This window comes from Oncorhynchus gorbuscha, linkage group LG01 (genome assembly GCF_021184085.1).
Source record: "Oncorhynchus gorbuscha isolate QuinsamMale2020 ecotype Even-year linkage group LG01, OgorEven_v1.0, whole genome shotgun sequence".
In the NCBI taxonomy this organism is placed as follows: Eukaryota; Metazoa; Chordata; class Actinopteri; order Salmoniformes; family Salmonidae; genus Oncorhynchus; species Oncorhynchus gorbuscha.
Window position 1 is genome coordinate 32,084,242 of NC_060173.1, and position 11,314 is coordinate 32,095,555.

Below are 11,314 nucleotides of genomic sequence, written 5' to 3' on the forward strand. Positions count from 1 at the left end.
TGTTAAACTGTAGTAAAATAGACGGTAGAAGAGTCATGTCAACAGCACACTGACAGGTTTTGCAACTATATATTTACTGCTGTTCTCAGGGGGTACAATCTCTATGAAGATCACACACCACATTTGTTTAGAACATTTAGTTGTCATACCAGCCTTTGGCCACCATCCTGTTCAGCCGGGCTCTGGGGTGAGAGCACGTCGTCTGGGAGGGGGATGGTCCAGAAGTGCAGTCCAATGAACACTTCACCCAACTCTTCTGTGCCGTTTTCTACCACCCTACAGAAGGCAGAGAGGGAGGAGAGCTTCTCCTCCGTCTACGCCAGGGGTCCAGGACAGCATCTGAGTATGCACTGGATTTCCGGATGATGGCAGAGTCCACTGGCTGGAATGACCAGGCCCTGTTAACGGCTTTCCACGGCGGGCTACAGGCGGACATCCAGACCGTGCTGGCCTGTCGCGATGAGGACCTCACGCTGGACCAGCTCATCGCCATGGCCATCCGCCTGGATAATCTCCTGCGTGCCCGTCCCCCATCCCAGGGTTTCGGGTCTCTCCCAGGAACCTCCAGTGTGGCTGAGCTCATGGAGGTGAGCACGACGCACCTTCCCCAGAGGAACGTCAACGCTGCGATCAACAGGTTCTCTGCTCCTACTGCGGGGAGTCGGACCCCCCCTGGAACTCATGTCCCAGAAGGAGAACCAGGCGTGGAAGCGACAGGCCGAGGAGCGCTCCTGCACCTTAACAGGTAGGCATGGACTTGCCTTGCTCGTCTCTGTCCATCCAGCCCGTCCTCCTTCCTGTCACCTTCCCGGAATATCTTGTCCTCCCACTGAGTCATGCCCTAGTGGACTCCGGTTCTGCAGGCAATTTCCTAGACTGATCATTACACATTCCTCTTGTCCCTTTACAACCCCCTATCCCAGTCCATGCCCTAGACAACCGTCCCATAGGAACAGGACAGGTGCACCAGACCACGATTCTCATTTCCCTCACAGTTGCTCACAACCACCATGAACGCATCACTTCCTCATCTTAGACTCTCCTGCACTCCCCATAGTTTTAGATTTCACCTGATTACAGTTGCATAACCCTAGGATATTGTGGACAGAGAAGAGGTAGTTGGGTTGGTCGCAGGAGTGTCAGGGGAGGTGTCTCTCTGTGTCTATCTGTGCCACCTCCGTGGAAAGTCAGGACCAGGCCACCCACGTCCCAATCCCAAAGGAATACTGGGACCTACAGGTGGTATTCCGAAGACTCGTGCCATGTGCCTGCCCCCTCATTGCCCATGAGACTGTGCTATCGACCTACTGCCTGGTTCTACCCTCCTGTGGAGGCACATCTACCGTCTCTCGCATGCAGAGACCGAAGCCATGGAGGTCTACGTCTAGAAGTCACTGGCCCAAGGATTCCTCCATCTCCGGCCTCCTCCAAGAAGAATGATGGAGGTCTCCGCCCTTGTATCGATTTACCCGACACTGAATAAGGCAACTGTTAAATTCAGTTATCCCCTGCCTCTCATACCCACTGCAATTGAACAGATACACAGCGCTCAGTACTACCAAATTGGATCGACGCAGTGCCTTCAACCTGGTGCACATCAGAGAAGGAATGAATGGAAGAACGCCTTCAACACCAGCACCGGGCTCCATTAATTCCGGGTAACGACCTATGGCCTGACAAATGCACCCTCAATGTTTCAATCCTTCATTAACGAGGTGTTTAGAGACATGTTGGGTTACTGTGTAGTGGTGTACATAGACGACATCTTGGTGTACGCCACTACACGCGAGCAACATGTCTCTCATGTCAGGTCCATTTTGGAGAGGGCATCGCCTGTTTCCAAGGCAGAGAAGTGCCTTTTCTTCCAACAGGCGGTCTCCTGCCTGGGCTATCGGATATCCACCGCGTGAGTGGAGATGGAAGAGCAGAGGGACAGTGCAGTATGGTCGTGGTTTCATCAACTATTTCAGGCGCTTCATTAGGGGTTTCAGCACAGTGGTGGCCCTCTCACCTCTCTCCTGAAGGGAGCTCCTCAACAGCTACACTGGACTGAGGAGGCCAACGAAGCCTTCCATGAGCTCAAGGAACGTTTTACGAACACACCTGTTCTGGCTCATCCTGACCCACGTCTGCCCTTCATCGTGGAGGTGGATGCCTCCGAGGTTGGAGTAATAATATAATAATAATAATATATGCCATTTTGCAGACGCTTTTACCCAAAGCGACTTACAGTCATGTGTGCATACATTCTACGTATGGGTGGTCCCGGGAATCGAACCCACTACCCTGGCGTTACAAGCGCCATGCTCTACCAACTGAGCTACAGAAGGACCACTGTTCTCGCCCAACGCACTGGATCGTCACCTAATCTCCATCCATTAACCTTCTAGTCACGGAAGCTGTCTCCCACGGAGCGGAATTACGACGTGGGGGATTGTGAGTTTGTCTCTTCCTGCTCCACCTGCGCATAGAGCAAGACACCGAGACACCTCTCCTATGTCAAACTCCACACACTGCCGATTCCACAACGACCCTGGTCCCATTTCTCCGTGGACTTTGTCACAGACCTTCACCCCTCGGAGGGGTACACCACCATCCTGGTTGTTGTGAACCGGTTTTCCAAAGCTTGTTATTTGATTCCTCTGCCTGGTCTCCCTACAACCGTGGAGACGCTCTTCTCTCATATCTTCCGGCACAACGGGATCCCAGAGAACATCGTGTCTGACAGTGGTCTTCAGGTCACCTCCTGTGTCTGGAAGGCATTCATGGAACGACTGGGGGTCACGGTCAGCCTCACCTCCGGGTACCGTTCCAATCAAATGGGCAGGTGGAAAGGGTAAATCAGGAACTGGGTAGTTACCTTCATAGTTACTGTCAGGACTGGCCGGGGGAGTGGGCTGCGTTTCTGCCTTGTGTACAAAATGCACAAAACTCCCTCTGTCACTCCTCCACTAACCTCACACCCTTTCGGTGTGTTCTAGGCTATCAGCCGGCCATGGCACCCTGGCACCGGAGTACTGTCACACCAGCATTCTCTTTGGCCCCCCTCCTGTCCAGCTCAGGCGTTCGGCGTATATATCCAATGTATATATACTACCTGTCATTTGCCTTTGTCGGTCATTGTAAATGTTGCTTGTTTTCCTGAGAGGAATCTCTCCTACTATTTCCTGAGTACTTTATTATTTTGCACTTTGGGTTTCGTCAAGCTTTATATATGGTGCTTTAATCATTCCAGTAGTTCTAAACCTGCGACTGCCTCCTGCCTACTCCTCTCTACACTTGTGACATTAGTGGACCTTAGTGGACAGGTTTCCTCATTACTTGATCATATTTTATTCAAATAAATGTTTTACTTAAACATTTAAATGAAACAAAACAACCCAACTTTTAGTCTCACAGAAGACAAGCATTTTTCAAACTTAAGAAGAAAATACATAGCTTCATGTCCACATCCCGGTTCAACTCTAGCTTCATGTCCACATCCAAGTTCAACCCAAACCCTGACCTTAACCCAAGCTTCATGTCCATATCCTGGTTTAACCCTAGCCTCAACCCAAACCCTAATCCAAGCTACATGTCCACAAACCATGACGTTAAGGTTGGGGTTTGGGACATGAAGCTAGGGCTAGGGTTTGGGTTGAGGCTAGGGTACTGTCCACATCCTGGTCCACATCTTGGTTGAACTATAACTCTAGCCTCAACCCAAAACCAAACCCTAATGAGATGTGGGCATGAAGCTAGGGCTAGGTTTAGGGTTGCTCTAAATGTTATTCCCATTGAAGTTTGTTGGAATTGATCCAATGATGTAAAGGAGATCCTCATGAGTTAGACATGGCAAAATATAAATGATACAATCCACTGAATAAATGTAATCTTTCCATAAAAATCACTGTGTCGCTCTTCACCCTCTGTCTCTGTGCTGTCCCGAGGGAGCAGTTGAAACTAGGACACATGTAATATTAAAGCTCTACCGGCAATGACGTTCTCTCTCTTCAATTCAAGGGGCTTTATTGGCATGGGAAACATGCAGTGAGGAAAACAAGTATTTGATACACTGCCGATTTTGCAGGTTTTCCTACTTACAAAGCATGTAGAGGTCTGTCATTTTTATCATAGGTACACTTCAACTGTGAGAGACGAAATCTAAAACAAAAACCCAGAAAATCACCATTGTATGATTTTTAAGTAATTCATTTGCATTTTATTGCATGACATAAGTATTTGATACATCAGAAAAGCATAACTTAATATTTGGTACATAAACCTTTGTTTGCAATTACAGAGATCATACGTTTCCTGTAGTTCTTGGCCAGGTTTGCACACACTGCAGCAGGGATTTTGGCCCACTCCTCCATACAGACCTTCTGCATATCCTTCAGGTTTCGGGGCTGTTGCTGGGCAATACAGACTTTCAGCTCCCTCCAAAGATGTTCTATTGGGTTCAGGTCTGGAGACTGGCTAGGTCACTCCAGGACCTTGAGATGCTTCTTACGGAGCCACTCCTTAGTTGCCCTGGCTGTGTGTTTCGGGTCGTTGTCATGCTGGAAGACCCAGCCACGACACATCTTCAATGCTCTTACTGAGGGAAGGAGGGTGTTGGCCAAGATCTCACGATACATGGCCCCATCCATCCTCCCCTCAATACGGTGCAGTCGTCCTGTCCCCTTTGCAGAAAAGCATCCCCAAAGAATGATGTTTCCACCTCCATTCTTCACATTTGGGATGGTGTTCTTGTGGTTGTACTCATCCTTCTTCTTCCTCCAAACACAGCGAGTGTTGACCAAAAAGCTCATTTTTTGTCTCATCAGACCACATGACCTTCTCCCATTCCTCCTCTGGATCATCCAGATGGTCATTGGCAAACTTCAGATGGGCCTGGACATGCGCTGGCTAGAGCAGGGAGACCTTGGGTGTGCTGCAGGATTTTAATCCATGACGGCGTAGTGTGTTACTAATGGTTTTCTTTGAGACTGTGGTCCCTGCTCTCTTCAGGTCATTGACCAGTTCCTGCCGTATATTTCTGGGCTGATCCCTCACCTTCCTCATGATCATTGATGCCCCACAGGGTGAGATCTTGCATGGAACCCCAGACCGAGGGTGATTGACCGTCATCTTGAACTTCTTCCATTATCTAATAATTGCGCCAACAGTTGTTGCCTTCTCACCAAGCTGCTTGCCTATTGTCCTGTAGCCCATCCCAGCCTTGTGCAGGTCTACAATTTTATCCCTGATGTCCTTACACAGCTCTCTAGTCTTTGCCATTGTGGAGAGGTTGGAGTCTGTTTGATTGAGTGTGTGGACAGGTGTCTTTTATACAAGTAATGAGTTCAAACAGGGGCAGTTAATACAGGTAATGAGTGGAGAACAGGAGGGCTTCTTAAAGAAAAACGAACAGGTCTGTGAGAGCCTGAATTCTTACTGGTTGGTAGGTGATCAAATACTTATGTCATGCAATAAAATGCAAATGAATTACTTAAAATTCATACAATGTGATTTTCTGGAGTTTTGTTTTAGATTCCATCTCACACAGTTGAAGTGTACCTATGATAAAAATGATAGACTTTGTAAGTAGGAAAACCTGCAAAATCGGCAGTGTATCAAATACTTGTTCTCCCCACTGTATGTCTACATTGCCAAAGCAAGTGAAATGAATAAACTCTCTCTGTTGCTCTCTCTCTCACTCACTCTGCATAGTCCTCTGCAGGATGATTCTCACTCATGCTATGGTATATTTTCACTGGTTAATTCTCTCTTCACTAGCCAGCCTACGGTACTGTACTCTGTTACCTCCTCTCTGTCTTGCTCTTATACCTCCTCTCTTGGTAGAGCTCGAGTCCGCATGTGTTTCTGAATGTTGCAGATACAAATGTCATGAATCGAGCTACAGATATGAGATCATAATTTGACCATTTTCTCACAGCAAGAAAATAATCCTACAGCAACAGGAAATGTGAATTATTATGTGGATAATTTTTCATGGACATTTTTGTAGGGGTTGATACATTTTTCATTAGGGTAAATGTTAAAAACCTCTTGGGGCTATGGGGCTGACTTTTCACTTTTGGATATGCCCAATTTCCCAATTTCAACTTCCTGCTACTAATGCAAAGAATATAAGATATGTTATTCATAGATTTGGACAGAAAACACTCTGAAGTTTCTAAAACTGTTTGAATCATGTCTGTGAGTATAACAGAACTCATGTAGCAGGCAGAACCCCGAGGACTAACTGTTCAGAATTATTATTTTTTGCCTCTCTCTGTTCCCTGACTTGTTATTGCCAAGGGATATTAGGTACCTGTTTTCAATTCCTACCACTTCCAATGGATGTCACCAGTCTTTGGAATTTGGTTGAGGTTATTCCTTTGTGAAAAGGAAGAAGTAGGCCAACTAGTAACTGGGTACACTTTTGTGCGTTGTGCAAGACGTGAAAAGTGGCGCTGGTTTGTTTTCATTTCTGTATTGTACACAGATTGCCCCGTCTACAATTTGATCGATTATTAACGTTTAAAAATACCTGAAGTTGTATTACAAAAGTAGTTTGAAATATTTTGGCAAAGTTCATAGGCAACTTTTGAAATATTTTGTAGTGACGTTGCGTTTTTTGTAAGCTGTTTTTTTCTGGATCAAACACGCTTTATAAATGGACATTTTGGATATACAGTGGGGCAAAAAAGTATTTAGTCAACCACCAATTGTGCAAGTTCTCCCAATTAAAAAGATGAGAGAGGCATGTAATTTTCATCATAGGTACACTTCAACTATGACAGACAAAATTAGAAAAAAAATCCAGAAAATCCCATTGTAGGAATTTTAATACATTTATTTGCAAATTATGGTGGAAAATAAGTATTTGGTCACCTACAAACAAGCAAGATTTCTGGCTCTCACAGACCTGTAACTTCTTCTTTAAGAGGCTCCTCTGTCCTCCACTCGTTACCTGTATTAATGGCACCTGTTTGAACTTGTTATCAATATAAAAGAAACCTGTCCACAACTTCAAACAGTCACACTCCAAACTCCACTATGGCCAATACCGAAGAGCTGTCAAAGGACACCAGAAACAAAATTGTAGACCTGCACCAGGCTGGGAAGACTGAATCTGCAATAGGTAAGCAGCTTGGTTTGAAGAAATCAACTGTGGGAGCAATTATTAGGACATGGAAGACATACAAGACCACTGATAATCTCCCTCGATCTGGGGCTCCACGCAAGATCTCACCCGTGGGGTCAAAATGATCACAAGAAAGGTGAGCAAAAATCCCAGAACCACACTGGGGGACCTAGTGAATGACCTGCAGAGAGCTGGGACTAAAGTAACAAAGTCTACCATCAGTAACACACTACGCCTAACTAACATCTCAACTAACATCAAGGCGGTGGCCCGTTCCTGTAGGTTCATGCTCTACAACATCCGCAGAGTACGACCCTGCCTCACACAGGAAGCGGCGCAGGTCCTAATCCAGGCACTTGTCATCTCCCGTCTGGATTACTGCAACTCGCTGTTGGCTGGGCTCCCTGCCTGTGCCATTAAACCCCTACAACTCATCCAGAACGCCGCAGCCCGTCTGGTGTTCAACCTACCCAAGTACTCTCACGTCACCCCACTCCTCCGCTCTCTCCACTGGCTTCCAGTTGAAGCTCGCATCCGCTACAAGACCATGGTGCTTGCCTACGGAGCTGTGAGGGGAACGGCACCTCAGTACCTCCAGGCTCTGATCAGGCCCTACACCCAAACAAGGGCACTGCGTTCATCCACCTCTGGCCTGCTCGCCTCCCTACCACTGAGGAAGTACAGTTCCCGCTCAGCCCAGTCAAAACTGTTCGCTGCTCTGGCCCCCCAATGGTGGAACAAACTCCCTCACGACGCCAGGACAGCGGAGTCAATCACCACCTTCCGGAGACACCTGAAACCCCACCTCTTTAAGCAATACCTAGGATAGGATAAAGTAATCCTTCTCACCCCCCCCCTTAAAATATTTAGATGCACTATTGTAAAGTGGCTGTTCCACTGGATGTCATAAGGTGAATGCACCAATTTGTAAGTCGCTCTGGATAAGAGCGTCTGCTAAATGACTTAAATGTAAATGTAAATACGCCGCCAGGGACTCAAATCCTGCAGTGCCAGACGTGTCCCCCTGCTTAAGCCAGTACATGTCCAGGCCCGTCTGAAGTTTGCTAGAGAGCATTTGGATGATACAGAAGAAGATTGGGAGAATGTCACATGGTCAGATGAAACCAAATTAGAACTTTTTGGTAAAAACTCAACTCGTCGTGTTTGGAGGACAAAGAATTCTGAGTTGCATCCAAAGAACACCATACCTACTGTGAAGCATGGGGGTGGAAACATCATGCTTTGGGGCTGTTTTCTGTAAAGGAAAGAATGAATGGGGCCATGTATCGTGAGATTTTGAGTGAAAACCTCCTTCCATCAGCAAGGGCATTGAAGATGAAACGTGGCTGGGTCTTTCAGCATGACAATGATCCCAAACTCACCGCCCGGGCAACAAAGGAGTGGCTTCGTAAGAAGCATTTCAAGGTCCTGGAGTGGCCTAGCCAGTCTCCAGATATCAACCCCATAGAAAATCTTTGGAGGGAGTTGAAAGTCTGTGTTGCCCAGAAACAGCCCCAAAACATCACTGCCCTAGAGGAGATCTGCATGGAGGAATGGGCCAAAATACCAGCAACAGTGTGTGAAAACCTTGTGAAGACTTACAGAAAACATTTGACCTCTGTCATTGCCAGCAAAGGGTATATAACAAAGTATTGAGATAAACTTTTGTTATTGACCAAATACTTATTTTCCACCATAATTTGCAAATAAATGCATTAAAAATCCTACACTGTGATTTTCTGGATTTTTTTGTGTCTGTCTGTCATATCATAGTTGAAGTGTACCAATGATGACAATTACAGGCCTCTCTCATCTTTTTAAGTGGGAGAACTTGCACAATTGGTGGCTGACTAAAGACTTTTTTTTGCCCCACTGTATATGGACGGAATTAATCGAACAAAAGGACCAATTGTGATGTTTATGGGACATATTGGAGTGCCAACAAAAGAAGCTCGTCAAAGGTAATGCATGTTTTATATTTTATTTCAACGTTTTGTGTAGCGCCTGATGGGTTGAAATATGCTAACTCCTTTGTTAACTGCTGGTGCAGATGGTTCAGTTGGTGCAGTTGGAACACAGTCTTTGCTCTCTTGCGCCTGACTTCTCTACCGACAGTACGCACGCCTTACATAACCCAATGTTTCACAATGTTTTGCCCTGTTGAACAAGGCTGAGGTAATTGCCTTGGCAATTAGGAGCTCACCATCTTTCATCCTCCTTCCTCCCTCTTTGCCATGTTCTGCCTTTTTGGCCAGGCCTGTCTCTTGACACCCTATTTGGTCCTTTTGTTCAATTTATAATTAGTCACTATTTCACGGTTGTTGCAGGAACATGGATATTGATTATTTAGACCTACGAGTAAGAGTGTATTTCAATGGTACAATGGGCAATAGTTATTATCTCACTCTGCAAAGGCAAGATGGGGGCAGGTTCTAGCCACCAGAGAGACAGAGCTACTGTCCAAGACCCTTATACTGATCCTGTGTAGAGAACAGGGGGAGTTCAGGAGTTCATTGCTGGACTGACTGGTTCTCTATTAAATATATGTCCTGAACACAGAGTCACCTTTCCAGGTGTTGTTTACTATTGATGTTCGGTCTGCAACCTTTTGTAGACACGACAGAGGCAAATGTGTGTGCAGGAGTTATCTTTTATAATTAAATGAACTCCAGGGCTTCTGTTGCCAACTCCACCTATTAGCACTAGTGTGGAGTTAACATTTCTCTGATGTTTGTCCCCTGAAACCTAACTCACATACACACACGGCTCTCCTTAAGATGCCAAGGTAGGTACGCTATTATTTTGGGTGATTCTGAGAGTAAATACAAGCACTCACTCGCATGCACACGCACACACTGAATGAGAAACATCTGCTGATGCAAGGTAGTGGATAACCCTCTTGGGAGATGACAAAAGGTAAAGAGAAAGATGGTTCATACATGTGTGTTAAGAGGTAAACTGGGCAAACAGCCAAGCTTTTAAAATCCCACTTTACAGGGAAATGGCCTCATATGGGCTAAACAGGTGTATAATGCCAATATCAACCTGCACTGTTTACGGATATCCTAAGTTGTTGTTTGACCTTCACTAGTAGGTTGATTCTGTTTTAGTTGGCTTTAATGGCTGTGTGGACATGGCAGAGAAGACATTCATCCAAATAGAGGAGGTTAGAAACAGGGACGGCTCCAGACATAAGCTACATAAGCGATTGCTTAGGGCCCCTAGGGGGGGAAGACTCCGTCGGGGTCTCAACTTACTGTTAAGAGATACAATAGTAGAATACACAAGTCACAAGTTTGGTTGCACATCAGCAGTTTTTCTCCTGTTTTGTCAGTCATTGACAGTCACTCAATTAGCCATGTCATCTAACAATTATTAGAATGGTAAGTTGATCGAGCCAGTTATCTAAACTTATAGGAATCATGGCTGAATACCGACCGGGCACGCAGGGCACATGCCCAGGGGCCCTGACCTTCAGGGGGACCCCACTGATTTTGTTACTCACTCTCACTCAGATATCATTAACATGGCATAAGTCATGGCAAAATGTGCAGAATTGCAGGAAAGTAGCTTTAAACCTGCCAAAATGTCTCTTCCCCATGGCAAAATGTCTCTAACTGGAGAAAAAAGTTTGGACACACCTACTCAATCAAGGGTTTTCTTTATTTTTACTATTTTCTACATTGTAGAATAATAGTGAAGACATCAAAACTGTGAAATAACACATGGAATTATGTAGTAACCGAGAACATTTTAAACAAATATATTTCATATTTGAGATTCTTTAAAGTAGTCACCCTTTGCCTTGATGACAGCTTTGTACACTCTTGGCATTCTCTCAACCAGCTTCATAAGGTAGTCACTTGGAATGCATTTTAATTAACAGGTGTGCCTTGTTAAAAGTTCATTTGTGGAATTTATTTCCTTCTTATTGCGTTTGAGCCAATCAGTCATGTAGTGACAAGGTAGGGTTGGTATACAGAAGATATCCCTATTTGTTCAAATGTAAAGTCCATATTATTGGCAAGAACAGCTCAAATAAGTAAAGAGAAACATCAGTCCATCATTACCGTAAGACATGAAGGTCAGTCAATCCGGAAAATTTCAAATTTCTTCAAGTGCAGTTATAAAAAGCATCAAGCGCTATGATGAAACTGGCTCTTATGAGGACCGCCACAGGAAAGGAAGACGCAGTGTTGA